The 17,077-nt window shown below is 40.8% G+C and overlaps 1 protein-coding gene across 1 annotated transcript in view; it reads left to right on the top strand.

Moving 5' to 3' along the window:
- LOC122817164 (DNA (cytosine-5)-methyltransferase 3B-like) overlaps window positions 1-17,077 on the top strand; it is a 1,566,941-nt gene that overhangs the window by 398,217 nt on the left and 1,151,647 nt on the right. The gene's annotated exons all lie outside the window — the stretch shown is intronic.

Here is a 17,077-nt window from a genome sequence, read left to right as displayed (position 1 = left end):
AACTTTTCATTTTCTTGAAGTTTTTTGAGAACATCTTTTTCCTCTAAAACCAGTGATAGGGATGAGTTTTTGGAAGAAATGATGACAATTTACAAATTATTTAGGGAAAGAGGATATCCTGACGGTCTCATAAAAAGGGTTAAAAAAGACGTTATGAAACAAAGAAACATTAGATATATGCCACTTCTAGGAAATATCCCTATGACAAATACGATTGGAAATATGAACGGAAATGAGTCCACTAATAGGATCATTATTAACAATAATGATAAAAATACAGAGACTACCAACATAGGAAATGCACCCCGGTTGACATTAACATATTTCTATGGTTTTGGTTGGTTAAGGAAAGGGATAAATGAGGTTTGGAATATGTTCTCTAGAATGACCAACAAACCATCAATATTTCAGGAACCATTAAAAATTTGTTATAGAAAGAACACAAATTTGAAGAAAATGTTTGAATTCAAAAAAGATACACATAGGGAACAAGGAGCAAGTAGTAGAGTGGGCACATTTAAATGTGGAAGATGTGCCCAATGTTCTTTCTTGTCAGGAAGTAAAGAACTATGGTTAAAAAATACAGGACATAAGTTTAGAAGTAACAAATATTACAGTTGTTAATTTAAGGGGTGGTATACCTAGCATATTGTTTGGATTGCTGGGCATACTATGTGGGGAAAACCGAAAGACAACTAAGAACGAGAATATATGAACATATGAGAGATATATTAAAGAAAAATGAAAATAATGCACTGTACAGACATGTTAGTAAGTGTAAGAATGCAAACATTAAGTTTTGGGTATTGGAGGAAGTAAAGGCCTGTGATAGAGGGGGAGACTGGGAAACATTCCTGGAATTTAGGGAACTTATTTGGCAGATGAGATTAGATGTATGCTGCCATAAGGGATTGAATGATCATATATCCATAAAACCGGTGCTCAAAATACTAGCCAATAACCCAAAACAGAATGTGTAATAATGTAAAAATCACATATGCAAATATATGTAAACATCAATATTAGTGGACCCATTCGTTGATAACTGTTAAATATTTTACCTTTTATGTCTTTTTAGATTATATGAGTGTATATTTATTGTTAGATTTACCATACACATTTTTTAATTTACTAACTACATATATTATATTATACATATTTCTATACATTTTTATACATTTTATATATTTATACATTTACACTTATATATTTATTCATTCATATTTATATTCATGTTTTTATATATTTATATTTATATTTCTATATGTATACCTATATTTATATTTATGGTTATATTCTTGTACATATTTTAGAAAATTTATGCATTTTTATTTATGTATTTGACAAACATACATGCATATATATACATATTTAATATTAACACATTTATGGATGCGATTTCATAAATTACAATAGATATATTAATTTAGGTATTAACTTAATAGTATTTATTTATACCAATATGCGTACATTTTAAAAAATCGAGGGGTTGGATGAACACATACACATAGACATATGCATACATTAGTATGGGTAATAGTGTTATATAGACATACATTTTTAAACGGTTTGTATTACATGAGACAGTTTTTATCAAACTATATATACCTTTAAAACAAAGTGCAATTGCAATTAATTGAATAATTGACACTTATAGAAATGTATTTAAGAGCTTATCTGAATGGAACATGTAGATTCTGAAGAAGTCCAGTAATCTATGCAATCTCATGGTTTATATGTAAGACGAGCTGGTGGTGTTGTTTGTTTGCTGCTACTTTAAGCCAAACCAAGAAACGGATTACCGGTGTTGGTTTATGGTATATGATGGACTGATTTGTTTTACTGTTTGCTATTTAATAAATTTATTTGCAATAAATTTATTTGCAACTATCGGTGAAGGAACATTTTCTGGCTTTGGAGGAAATCCCTTTATTGTGCGGGAAAGCGGACTATATCACAAGTTGTTTCAGAAATTATATGAGTAAAGTTATACACTCATCACTAAGATTACCGCCATTTGCTATATATAGACAATCACAACTGGGTTCCAGTTCAAAAAAGTATGCTTTCATGGTTAATAGTGTGGGATTTGCAGTAAGAGAGGTGGTGATGCAGGGAGTTTATTAGAGACAAAGAGCTGCAGTGACAAGTGGGCCACTACAGCTCTTGGTTTGAATGGCTCCGTTATCATTGATAATTGGAATGTAAAGGGAGTATTTTGAAGATTAGCTCTATAGTGCTTTAGTCCTAGGAGTTTGGTGCTTAATTTTACTCATGCCGTTTTCTTGAGGTTTGCTTAATACAACATTGTTTTTTCTGCTGGTTAGGCTGATTACTGCCACAATTTCATGAATTCTGCTTGAATCTTGACAAGTTCTTAAACAGTTTTATTCTGAACAATTTTGTTAGTGTGGAGAGATTAAAACTGATATTAAAAATCTTATCAGACTTGACCCTTAGTCTATGTCAAGGGTTGATCCTGTTGATGAATCTGATAAACTTGTTTGAGAGGGCGACACAAGCAGTGGACATGCTAGCCATATAGATAGAATATGTCGACCTTGCCAAGGCATTTGATACTATATCTCATTCCAGCATAATAAACATACTAAATGCACTCCAATTTGATCACTAAGTGGTCAAATGGATTACAGACTGGCCGAAGGACAGAACCTACACAATGACGGTGTCAGGTGCTTTTTCAGAGTGCATGAAGGTTTCTAGTGGAGTTCCTTAGAGAGCTCTCTTGGGACCTTTGCTATTTGGCATCTATCTGCATCACAAACAAGGATTTCTGGTTAACCAGTTTTGTAGACGAATGTAAACTGAATGTTATCCTTATGTCCCTCTTCGATCCACATGCACTCCAACATGAACTTATATTTGTCAATAACTGGTTTACTAAAATGGACTCAAATTAAACACAAAAAAGTGCAATATTGTCACATTCAGTAAACAACTGACACTCCACTTCCAAATGAGAATGTAGTTAGAGATCTTGGAAAATGGGTGGATATTTTTCCCCTTGTATTCCATACTGATTAGGCATGTTATAGAATACAGTGACCCTTTTGGGATGTTTTTCACCTAACAGAACATGCAACTGGAAAGGATACAGAGGATGCCCTTCTGTTTTCACGTTGCAGTATTCCAGACCCTTGGGTTATCCTCACCAGCTACCTCGAATGTCTGGCCAGCATACAAAAGCTTCTAGTCACCGCAAGGTACTTGGGACGTCTGATGTTGTCTAAAGGAACGTGGCCACAAAAGTGACATCTGCATGTATCATGACTCAGAACTTCTTTGCTGCCAGTCAAACATCAGCTTGTCCTGCAGTACCAGCCATCGGATCATCTTTTTCAAAGATAAGTACCCCGTTGGGGACGTTTTGTTCTTTTGGGTCACTGCATGCCTGTTTAGGTTCAGGTCATCCAGGAAAGGAAAGTGTAAGTGCGGTCATCAGATCCCCCATAAAGACGCCCACGAGCTTTGTCTTTTCTGTTTAGGGCTACACATGACCATGAGACCTGCGCTGTCTGTCATCCCTTCGTCCTGAAGACCCTACGTAGCTGTCTGCACACCCTTAATATTTATTTGGAGAATCATCTTAAATGCTTGGCTTTAGCTGTGGAGGGGCCGTCCAGTCAGCCTGTCGAAACACCTAAGAAAAAGGCCAAAGTTGCTAGGCCTGAATCCGTTGCTGCATCTCCTCCACCTGACGTCCCTCCTGTGGTTGATGTGAGCCTGGAGGAATGCTTGGAAACTGCCGATATAGGTATAGCGGGTACTGTTGGGGAAGCCACAGAACCCAGAGTGGAAGGCACATCCATGGAGGTATCGCAGACATCGGCTTCTGATGGTGAGGGGGAACCTCGGCTTGTACCGGCCGTCCAGACAGATCCTTTCTCTGCTACAGAACCTGGTGTCTCTAGGCCTACCTTGGGCCCTACGCCTTCACTATAGGCCTTCACTGAAAAGAAAACAGAAGTCAAAACACATTTCTCCTCCTGCAGAGAGCCAACCAGACTGGCAGGCCTTTTCTCAGAGCCTCTTCAGTGCTTTCATTGCTCTTAGGCCTGCTACTCCCTCATCCTCCCCAGTGGCTCTCCCCTTAATTAGCCCTCAGGCTCAAGATATTCCTCCACCTGAAGCTAAGGATACTTCTGACTCCTCTTCAGAGGACTCTCTGTCCTATGTGTCCCAGTTGCCATCCCCTTTGGTTATGCCTCCCCAGAGGAGAGTTCTGCTGAGACAGACTCTCCAGGTGAGGACCTCACCTTTGGGGAGACCATTTCCAAAATGAGGGAGTTCTTTAAGTGGGATTCCACTGAGATGTCAGAAGTACAAAAAAATATTATGAACTTCTGCAAGTGGACACTCCTGCTCCTTCAGCTATCCCTCCAGTCTTGCCAGCATTTTTGGATGCTTTTAATGCAACCTCTGTGAACCTTGATTCACAGCCCCCTGCTCCTCAAAGGCCTGACAGATTTTACAAGGTCCCTGAGGGGGCCAAATTTCTTATTAAATGCTGTATTGCAGACCCTAACACTGTATCAGGTTTCAGCTGATAAGCCTTCTAAACTGCTTCCCTCCACCTCAGTTCTCCCTGTAGATAAGGACAGTAAGGCTATCGAGTGGCTCAGCAAAAAGGTTTATACCTCATATACCTTGGCATTCAGGGCAGTAAATTACCAAGCCCACATGTCAAACTGTACCCTAGCTCTGTTAGGCCAGGCCACTAAGCTTTTGTTTGAGTTCCCTGATTACCCTGCCAAGGCTCTGATATCCAGCCTCCTATCTATATGTTCTCAGGTCACAAGGCATTCCGTTAGCTGCAGCTGTGATGCTGCTGAAGCTTCTGCCAGATCTGCTGTGTCTGCCTCTGTCCTGATAAGATATTCCTGGTTAAGGTTACAGCCCTTACCTGATGACAGTAGGGCAAAACTATTGGATGCACTTCTGGATAATTCTACCCTCTTTGGGACAAAGGTGGCTGAGTTATTCAAAACTCTACAACACAAGGGGAAGGAGTTACAGGACCTGAAGCATTTGTTTGATTCTCCTGTCCCCAAATTTCACAGGAATTGCCCCTCTAAAACACAATTTATAAGAAAATATTCTGCCCCACCACCTCTTTCCAGGGGCAGAAAGAGCACCAGGAAGCAACAAACTCCTTCCCGACCTACTCACATCCCGGCTCAGAAGCCTCAGTATAAGACAGGGTAGGTAGTCTGTGACTACCTGTCATTACTGCTCAAACCTCTCAATACCATTCCCCTATCTCTAAGGCTCTCTCACTGTCTCCCCATTTGGAAAAAACATTTCCTCAAACAGGTGGGTCTTATCCATCATAGAAAAGGGTTATTTCATGACTTGGATCACAACACCTTCTTTGGGGGGCATTCCCCAGCCACCCAAAGTGCAGCTCCCTCTTTTTCAACCATAGACAGTCTTCTTGCCCAAGGAACAGTCCAATCTGCCCCTGTGTCAGAAAAGGGAAGGGGGTTCTATTCAGGACTCTTCCTAGTCCCAAGAAAGGATGGTCCCTGGAGACCGATCCTAAATCTCTCCCACCTCAGTCTTCTCCTGCAAGTGCCCAGTTCAAATGCTTACTCTGCAGACCCTTTTCCCCTTCATTTTACCTCAGGGATTCTTAGCCACTTTGGACAATAAGGATGCCTACCTGCACATCCCCATAAGGCCCAACTACAGGAGATATTTATGCTTCTCAATGGGCTCCTCATACTTTCAGTTTCCTGCCCTGCCCTTTAGACTTTCTACAGCACCAAGGGTCTTCACCAATTGCTTGGCACCAGTAATTGCCTACTGCAGGACTCAAGGGATTCAAATATTCCCTTAGCTGCACGAGCTACTGATCCAGGCAAAATGTCCTGAAACCCTGCAATGCCATTTACAGTGATGGCACTGTGTTTCAAGGTAAACTACCCAAAGTCCAGCATGAACCTCTCTGAAGACCAACTATTTCTCTGGTGCAGGATAAGGATGGATGTCATGAGGGTCTTTCTGCACCTCAAAAGGTGGAAAGCTTAAAGCAGTACCTGCACTCTGTCCTGCAAGTCACAGCCCTGACTACCAGGCAGTACTTCAGACTTCTGAGTCATATGGCATCGACTATTCCTATGTTGCCATTAGCAAGGCTCCACATGAGAAGGTCACAGTGGTACCCAAGGTCTGTATGGACACAACACTCACACCCCCTGGAGTACAAAATCCATTTCCTTCCTTGTATCAGGAAAGAGATCATGTGGTGGCTGAATCAAGTGACCTTCAGTTCAGGGCTCTCCTTACAGGCTCCCTTGCCAGTTCAGGAGATGTACATAGATGCCACAGATCTGGGAAGGGGATCAGTCATGGACTGTCTTAAGAGTACAGGACACTTGGTCAGACTCCATCAGACAGGAGCATATCAATATCAGGGAAATGAGAGGAATTCTCCTGACCCTGAAATCTTTCCAACATCCCCTGAAGCAAGGCCCCTAAAATTGTTCACAGACAACACTACAGTTCTGTGGTATGTGAACAAATGGGGAAACAAAATCTGACTTGCTGTGCAGACTAGCTCTCCAGGTCTGGGAGCTTGTGACCCAGCTGGGGGGGGTCACTCTGCAGGCAGTAATATATATCCCTTCAGATCAAAACACCCAGGCAGACACCTTGAGCAGATCCAGGTCACAGTCTCACAAATGGATGCTCCACGGGGATGTGGTCTTGGACATGATCCACAAATGGGGTACACCTCAGATAGAGCTGTTTGCCTCCCCTCTGAACAGACAACTTCCATTATTTTGCACCAGGCTACCCAGTCCCTCGGCAAGGGAAACAGATAGCTTTTCAATCTCCTGGAAGGGGATGTTTCTGTATGCATCCCCCCCCCCCACTTCTTCAGAAAGTCCTACTTAAAATCCAGCAGGACAAACCAACAATCTTGTTGGTGACTTCCTTTTGGCCAAGTTAGCATTGGTCCCCCCTTCTGCATTTAACCAGGGGCAATCACCACAAGTTACCCCACAGAGTGGACCTTTCTCATGCAGGACAAGGGTTCCCTAATGCATCCTTACCTACAGTTTTTGAACCTTATCCTGTGGGTGATAGAATTTTGATATCTTACAGACACCTTTATAATGAGGACGCGCACACAGTCCTGCTGGAGGCCAGGAAACCTAATACCAGAAGTTCTTATTTGTCTTAAGTGGAAAAGATTCTCCATCTGGTGTCTAAAATGGCAGTTAGACCCCTTTCAGGGTGCTGTCTCCATGGTACTGTTATACCTGTGTGAACTATTACAGACAGGGTTGGCATACTCCTCTGTTAAGGCCTACCTTGCTGTTGTTTCAGCTTGTCTGCCTCTGGATCTCCTTTGGCATCTCGATTGCCTGTAAAGTTATTCCTAAAGGAAGTGCTGCATCTCAGACCCCCCCCCCCCCAGGAAACCCATTCTACCACCATGGGACCTCAACTGTGTTTTAGAGAAGCTCATGGTGGCCCCTTTTGAACCAGCTTCTAAGGCCTCTCTGAAACACTGCACTTGAAAAATTGTACTCCTGGTAGCCTTTATCAGCCAGAAGAGTGTCAGAGCTTCAGGCAGTCATGGCTATTTCCCCTTTTCCCACCTTCCACAAGGACAGAGTAACCTTTAGGACCAATCCTGCCTTCATGCCCAAAGTGGTCAATGAGTTATCCTTAAACCAAGCTGTTCATCTCCCCACCTTCTTCCCGCATCCACAGAATACTAACTTGATGTTCACAGACAACTTAGATTTTACCTTGATAAAACCAAGTCTATCAGGAAATCAGACCAGTTGTTTGTCTCCTTTCATCCCAAGGCTATGGGGAAAGCAGTGACAAAGCAGATGCCTGGATCTCTAGGACAATTTCCTTCTGCTACTCATACCATAGGAAATTCTTAGGATCCAAGATTAAGACTCATTCCACTAGAGCTATGGCTTCATCTGGAGCCTTCTTTAAAGGGCTGGAAACTGTCTCCATTTTAGAAGCAGCTACATGGACCTCTCTCCACACCTTTATCAAACATTACATATTGGACCATATTTCCAAATCTAGGGTGGGATTTGCCAGGGCAATCCTCCATGGATTCCTAGAAAGCAGTTCCAAGCCTCAATCCTCTTCTTCCGTTTGAGCTTTGGCACTCACCTAAGGGTTTGGAATACTGCAACATGAGAATAGAAGGGCGTAGAATAGTTGTGTAAAATCTTACCATAACCATAGATGTCATTGTCATCCATGTTGCAGTATTCCTTCTCTCCTTCCTTACTCCCTTCTTCATTAAACTGTCCCTTCTTGGACGGCACTGGACTAATACAGGTATCCTGAGACTGGGGTCTGACTGGGGTGCTCAGTTCTGACGTATGGTACGTGCAGACGTAATTTTTATGGCCCATGTTCCCTTAGCCAATGTCAGACGTCCCACGTACCTTGCAGTGACTAGAAGCTTTTGTATATTGACTGGATGTTTGGGGTAGCTGAAGAGGATAACCCAAGGGTTTGGAATACTGCAACATGGAAGAGATGGACATCTATGGTTATGGTAAGATTTTACACAACTATTCTTTCTTAAGTAAAATAATAAAGGGCTTTAAAAACTTGAGCTACCAGGAAAGACTGGAAGCTCTGTCCCTGTATTTAGCATCCTATAGACTCCTTGGGGTGATATGTACCTCAGTTATCAGTCAGTAAGGGATCCAGTAGTTCAAGTCCTGTTATACCTTCCTAAATCAAACAGTCTATGAATACTAGGACCAGAGACCTAAAGCTGTTTAAACAAATAAAGAAGGAAAATAAGATGGGAGAGCGAGAGAGATTTATCACAGAGCACCTGCCCCTTCTCTGAAACAAGCTCTCCAAATTAGGCAGTGTAATTCAGTATTTTTCTTCAAAAGTGAGCTAGATAATTGAATGGGCCTTCAAACATTTACCCCTGTTGGCTGTCCCACCTTGAAAAGGGTGATAATGCCTAAGGTGGGTACTGGCAAGTTGTTAATGGCTTCTTGGCCCAGTTGTCTTGTAGATTCTGTGATTCATGCAGCTATGACTTTATTGTTTATGTCCATATCACTGGATGTGTTCATCCTGCCAGCCTCATTTTACGGGTCTATATCATGAGATCGAAATCTTAAAATGTCGATTCTCATTTGTTCGACACAAAATGTCGAACTTCAACTTTCCCAAATGGCCAAATCACCGATTTCTTTCCAGCAGAAAGAAATTTGTTGGCCGTTCTGTTACACCTGCCCTTTCCCTGACCAGTCTGGAACTCTGCATTACTGATCATGCAGTGCGGTTTCGTACTTAGAATATTTAGTTAGGGGGGGGTGGGGGAGGTGGGAGGGGCAAAGCCCCCCCAGTTAAATATGTATGTTTTTATGTGGCGGTGTTTGGCCAACCGATTTCTTTCTGTTTGAAAGAAATTGGTGATTTGGCCATTCAGGAAAGTTGGAGTTCGACATTTTTGTGTCGAACCACTGAGAGGCAACATTTTAAGATGTCGATCTCATGATATAGATCCTCATTTTACTGTCATTTTTTTACAACAACATCATTCTTTCATAAGGTAAATCCATTACTTCATTATTAAAGAAAATTTTGAAAAATGTTTCTTTTATAGTTTTTCACAAACAGTTATCAGTAACTTATGGCGGGGTGGCCGTGGTGGTGCAGCAATTAATTTTGTCACCTCACAGGAAAAGTTTTTTCAGTTTGATTCTCGGTTGGGGTGCCTTCTGTGTAGAGTCTGCATGTCCACTCTGCAGTCGCGTGGGTTTCCTCATGGTGCTCCGGATTCCTCCCACATTCCAAAGACATGCAGTAAGTAGATTGGACACTATTGAGCGTAGGTGCAAGTGTGTGTGTGAGTGAGTGGTATGGATGGACTAGCCGCCCAGAGGTGAAAACCTTAGCTTGAGATGATTGTTATTGTTGAAGTAAAACCCTGGCCCCATATGCAAAAAGGGGTTGAGGACAGATGGAATGGTCATCAGTAACTTATAAATTGCGCATTGAATTCTGACTTTTTTCACAGTGTGCACTTATTAATTCAAGTTACCTTGCTGACTAGCGCATAACCTACTGTTCTTGAGATTTTACCGTAAATATTCAAATATTGCCTATATTCTTAACTGTGGGAGCAAACATAGATGTTACATTTGTAACAATGGTGTACTAGAGTGGGAGGTTGCCCTTGTAATCAGACCATTTGCAGTTTATCCATTATGATGTACTGCTAAGACCACATCCATTATTTGTGCAGCACATCTGTATACAACTTGCAGTGTATCTGGTATGATGCACCGATAAGACCACATCCGTTAGTTGTGCGCCACATCTGTGTATAACTTGCAGTGTATCCAGTACGATGCACCGATAAGACCACATTCGTTAGTTGTGCAGCACATCTGTATAAAACCTGCAGTGTGTCTGGTATGATGCACTGATAAGACCACATCCATTAGTTGCGCAGCACATCTGTATACAACTTGCAATGTATCTAGTATGATGCAGCGATAAGACTACATTCATAAGTTGTGCAGCACATCTGTATACAACTTAAAGTGTATCCAGTATGATGCACTGATAAGACCACATTTGTTAGTTGTGCAACACCTCTGTAGCATTGTATTTGTACTTTGCTTGGTTGGAACATTCAACGAGCTGCTTTCAGCTTCTTTGGCTCTTGTAATCTGACAACCAACTGCCTGACTGTATTCCTAAAATTCATGACTTTCACTGAGCACATTTATTGGTATCTGCAGCCACGTCTTTCTGCTGGCGTTTTATTCCAGTCAGCTTGATACCTGACCTCTTATCTTATTATATGATATGAGATATGAAGAATATGCCATATTTTGTGATGCACTCCTGACAGAAGTGTCACTGTTTTCTTATGTGGTAGTTCACAGTGATTTGCTTGCATTTTCCCAGACAAAGTATTCTTTACCTGACACCATTTACTTGCGTGTCAGTCTTGCCACTTTACTTGTGTTTATGCAGGTGTTAAATTACTGCTCATTCATAACTGGTGGAAGAGACAAACATTTATATTGCTAGATGTGTCAGGTTACCAACCCACTTTTTTGTTTGACTGTATTTCTTCCACTGTATGCGGGAATGGGTCCAAACTTGTATTGTTGCTTTCCAGATGATTACTGTATTATTAAAGTAAATATGAATAAAATGCCATATTTTTCATAACTTTTCATAAAAATCGTGAATAATTCCTGGAATGCATAGGTTATGATGACTTTCTAAACATGTGTAGAAGTCATTTCATCTTACATGTTATATCTCCCTTCCAAATGCATACAAAATAGTATTGCAGAAATGTTAATATTAAACCGCAAATATTGTTAATGTTTACAACTTCTATAGAAATGTTCCTCACTGTCTGCTGTACTGTGCGTTGCAGCTTCCTCTGTTTAATGTGTTTTATTTTATTCTAACTACTTTGTACTTGCAGGTAATCACAGTCATGATTATCCCTGGCCAACTTTTATCAGTTAATGTGAAAATATGTCACATTTTGCTTTAGACATTTAAAATAAATGACACTGTTTACTAAATGATCCTAGTCCCAGCATCATCCTTGCATTTTCTCTGCTTATAGGTCCTGTAGATCTCTACCTAACATCAGTGACTGACGTCTCCATCATCCCATTGTATTCATATTGATGCAGACATAAAGTTATTGCTTATATTCTTAACTGTTGTAGCAAAGGTTAATATCTCATGATAGCTGCATGATATTCATTATGTTGTATTCCATCTTATCTCTGCATGATGACACATTTACGCTGTTGTCTCTCTGCCCTCTCCTATAGTGTTGCATTCTTAAAGCAAGCATGAAAATTTATTATCCGTTACTTTTCATTGGATCTGTATCACCAAATCGAAAAGACCAGTGATCGAACAGCATTTACATCTGAAATGCTGTTCATCGAGGTATTTATTGTGAGGTCGCAGTACAGTGAAGACTGAAAAAATTGCCCTTTCCTCACTGTAGTGCGATCTCAGATTTGGTATATATAATTAGTGTGGGGGTGTGGAGAGCAGCCCCCGACAAGAGCAACTTCGATAACTGGCATTTTCGATGTAAATGCCGTTCGATCTCCGGTCTTTTCGATTTCGTGATATAGATCCCTTTTCATTAATGGTCATCAGTAGCTTTTGGAATGTACATGTCATCCTCACTCTTTCATATGATAGTTGGTGGTGTGTTGCATTTTTACTTACCAGACATACTGGCTTAACATTATAACAAAATTATCTTTGGTTTTATTGGGCAGGACTGGCAGCAGAAAAGGATGCATCACTGCCTTTCTACCTACAGAAGATGTTCACTATCTTTCTCTTATGCAGCAGTAATTCCCCACATACAGGACATGACACGTCCATCAGTGTTCCACTGCCCACATTCAAACAGCACATGCAGTAAATTGGTTCATTTTGCAGGCAGAAATAATGTAACACACTGTTGCTCTTTTTTTCTTTTCTCTTCTACCTCTCTGTGGTCAATTCAGGATTACCTCAGCTTTCAGTACATGGCTAATTAGCCCATAACAGCCTGAGGAAGTGTTCTTTGTGTGTTACGTTTTTGCATTACTAAGCGACTGTTATGAAATGGATAGTAGCTCTGTGGGTATAGTAGTGTCAGCATTGTGTTCAGAGCTTAAAGAAGGTAAGGTATTTTATTTTTTGTTTCAGTGTGAATACAGTTTGTGTCTTTGTGGGTGAAGTTGAGGAATGGTGGCTACTGCCTTTGTTATGGTTATGGTCAACATGTAATACAGTTATACACACTACCTTGCTTGGAGTTGGTGAGTCAAACATGTCCACACTTCCCAGTACTACCGTCTGTATTAAGGAGAGAAGATTTTCTGTCTTAGTCTTTAACAGAAGTACATTACTAGCGCAGTGCTACATTTATTCAGTCACTCAAACATCTTCACTGTTGCCAGTGCTAGTGGGGTTGGGGTGTTTTGCTGCCTTTGTTCAGTGGTACATGTTACTGCTAGAATACTTGTGACACTGCTGGTTCCACAGTATGTAACTACTAGACTTGAAGATTTTGACAGTGCAAAAATCCAATTTCAAGAGCTAGTTTATAGGTTCTAAAATGACAGTCCAGGAGATAGTGAGCAGCAGTAAACCACAAGTAACTAATAGAGAGAGCATAGATTAGAACAGTATAGAGCAGAAGAGTGGCCCTAAAAATGCTTTTATAATGCATTTCTTTGTTGTGTACATCATGTTTTTTTTTATGCCCAAGAATGCACCTAAGTCATGTTTATTTGCCTTACACATATTTAAACTGTTACTGCTTACATGGTATTTAGCTTTGTGCATGCCTTGGGCTGGTGGATGTGAAAGAAAAAAAGAGCTGAAACTTGTGTAAATGTCATCATAGTATGGACTTTGCTGAGTGCAATTGTTGAAATGAGAGGATTAAAAATAAAAAGGTATTTTAAAGATTTTCATTCTACATGTGGCTGCCTGTCTAAACCATGATGCCAGCATGCCTTATTTCTCTAGGTTCGTCCTGCCTATACTTTGATCCATTTTTGTATAAGCAAACATGCACAGCTCATTCTTGGACAGATGGACAGCTGCTAACCCTTGGGCATAGACCTGTACACGCACACACACACACACACACACACACACACACACACACACACACACACACACCTTCGTATATGAGGAACTACAGAGCTATTTTAAATAAGTGAGGCATTTGTGTGTCTGTATACAGAATATATACGGCATGTAAAGAATGAGTAAACAAGTAACTTCTGCAACGTGTGCAACTTTTTTGCAAGTTAGAGTGCATTGTGAGGGCTGACAAAATGTCAGAAGAGACAATAGTGCTAGAATATGATGCTGAAAAGACTGTTTCCTTCATACAGCGAACACTCAGTTTCAGGCCCATGTTGTATCCTGGTGGTAGCAGTTTGCACCATGCTGTTATTATTGTTTCACTTCTTGGAATATAATTCTGTCTCATTCTTTGGTATTCTGTTATCATGCTCGCCATCAGTTGCTTGTTCCTCACTGCAATCTTCTCATAGACATTATCTGTGTACATTTCATTAAATATAATTGCTAATTTATATTTAATAATACTGATGCGTCTGGTACACATGAATACCTCAGACCCTTTTGAAGTTTAACATGTACTCTCTTTTTTTGGTAATACACATTCTTGGCCTGGTTGTTTATTGCTACTGTGATGGAACTCACTTTCACTATTTACAGGCAGTGCATGCTATTTAGTGGGTCACACAATAGAGTATAGTTATGAACAAAGCTGTAGCAAGGGTGGGGCAAAGTGGGCACCTAACCCCCGGCACATGCTGTTAGGGGGCATGATCGGTATTGCAGAGTTGCAGATTGGTCATTGCAAGCAGTATCTACAATAATTTAAGCTGCAGTGGTCATGAATTATGGCCATTTAAATGACACCCAGCATTTGTGTATTAGAATCTGTAGCAAATCAGTTTGAGCTACTTTCTTGCTCTTTAACCTGAATGACATTGTTTTACGTGTGTGTGTGTGTGTGTGTGTGTGTGTGTACACACACACACACACACACACACACACACACACTGTGAGCTTTGATTTTCACACACAAACACATGGGCCAACTTTTTTTGTCAGCTTGCCTTAATCCTCAGCTGATATCTTTGCCTGCTTTCCCTGACTAAACTAAACTAACAAAAAAAAAAATAAAAGCTGTTGTGATATGAAACTGAATATTTACTGTGTGGCTGCTGAGAGAATGCACACATGTCATAGTTTTTTGTTATAGTTTAGTAGTGTGAGCAAAGAAACTGGGTCTTCTTTTATCTGAGAGTTTTTTTTGTCTTCTGCTCTGAGAGGTCTGTGGTTCCTACCTTCAAATCAAGAGGATTCCAAATGAGAAATATTGCCGTGGGCACCAGCAAACCAACCTGCCTACTTACAGCGCTGGTGATGTGGATGTACATAATGGCAAGGCAAAGGGGAAGTGCTTATGGACCTGAGATGGATCATGGTTGGACTGCACTAAAGCATGCATATGCATGACAAAGGCATGGTTAGATCCTTGTGACAAATTTTAACTGCCATTTTTAATCCATTACAAAGGTGTAACTCATACATACATTGTATGTTTTTTTTTTTTTTTTTACTTTTGTGAACAAGTAACCTGCTGGTACACAGTATGGTGAGCAAGTCAACTGGTGAACACGGCTTCCTTAACAAGGAAAAAGTATTTGGTATCTTTTCCATGGTAAGATGTGCCCCTCATTTCTGCCTCAAGGGAATGGACACCCTAGTGGACAACTAACAGTGGTTGCTTGTGTGACGTCCCCACTCTGAGCCAATAATCAAGGATCCTCAATCGTCACCACTGACACTGGAGAGGGACATTCACTTGGAATACAAATGGATACACTCAGTATTTCCAGATGCAGACCTCTCTACATCAAGCACAATTTCCCTTAAGAGCACACAGGGAGCACAGTCAGCCCGGGGTCTGGATTTCTCTGTCTCTCCCCAAGGTCTCCAGTAAGCCTCCCCACTGACACAATTTCAGAGTTAAGTCCTTAGCCAGGTGCCCAAACCAAGTCTTCCACCACTCTCTCTGTAAAACCAGTGCTTTGTGTCCCTGCTTCAAATAGCTGATACACACACACACACACACACACACACACACACACACACACACACACACACACACACACACACACACACACACACACACACACACACACACACACACACACACACCTGGGAAAGGCTGATGCAGATTACCTGCTCTACCAACTTTTCCCAAACTATAAGGTAGATTCAGTTCCACCAGTCAGTTGGTATAAGGCTCTTAAAAGGGTATCCAATTATATTAAGTGAAATTATTATAAATGGTAATGTTGACCAAGCAATCAGGCTTCTGGAGTGGACAGAGCTAACACCAAGTACATGTAAGTATTCTCAGAGGTTAAAATATTTCTCTAAAGGACCAGTCACAATGAAACATTTAAATATATTTTAATAGTAAATAATAAAAGAACAAGAAAATACTAAATATCGAATTACAGTAAACACCAAATTTTTAGTCACAAGAAATCTTAAAAATAACACAGCTGAAAAGATTCACACAGTTATGAAAAACAACACTGAACTATTCTGACTCTATTTTCCTAACTGATTTTATCATATTACCATCCCTGGTCACTTACTAAAGCAAGGCAAGATAACGTGGGTGTGTGATCTTCCTCCTTTGTCAGGTTCCAAGAACAGTCTGCTCCTGAGGCTTCACTCTCCTCTAATATTAAAACATTATTTTTGTACAGAATGACCTCACATACATCTGGTCGTCTGACGTCTGGCTGCCATGCAACCCCCCCCCCCCATTGCTAAAAGCTGTCAGGATTTATTACATAGGTGTCAGTGATACACACGCAGAGAGCCTTGCTAAGATCTGCTGCAGCTCCTAGAAGTCATAAAACACCGCCACTCTTCCTACAGGAGCTAATAAACCATACTTCTTACTGAAATTGCCTCTCTGGCTTCATTCAGAATTGTGCGATAGCATATTTATGGCCTAGGCATTTCATTTCTTTACTATTTCCAAAGTTAGTTGCAGTTACAATAATGCATATATATTTCTTTGCTTTCCAGCAGGGCACACTGTTGATACATTTTTAACACAAGCAGCTTTACAAATATATTTCTGACACAAGCATATGTACAAATCAGTTTGATATAGAAATGACATATGATTCCTTACAAAATTCCAGCTAGCTGTGCTAGCATATGTTACGCACCCACTGCCCTACTTCTGGCATGGCTGGCAGTACCTCCTATAGTCACAGCTGGCATAAACCCCTAGCCAGTCAACAGTACCCCACTCACAATCTTTTACTAACCATTCCTCCTGAGAATGCTGCAGCACAGACCTTTCCCAACCCATTAGGTAACCTGATGGTGGACACTTCTGTCACTTTCATGTTCACTTTCCATCTAAGAGTATATGATTGGGCATTTCTGAACATCAGCACATGCT

This window comes from Protopterus annectens, chromosome 12.part0 (genome assembly GCF_019279795.1).
Source record: "Protopterus annectens isolate FY-2018-M chromosome 12.part0, PAN1.0, whole genome shotgun sequence".
In the NCBI taxonomy this organism is placed as follows: domain Eukaryota; kingdom Metazoa; phylum Chordata; order Ceratodontiformes; family Protopteridae; genus Protopterus; species Protopterus annectens.
The sequence above is the reverse complement of the archived record's forward strand: the minus strand, read 5'-3'. Positions and strand labels throughout refer to the sequence as shown.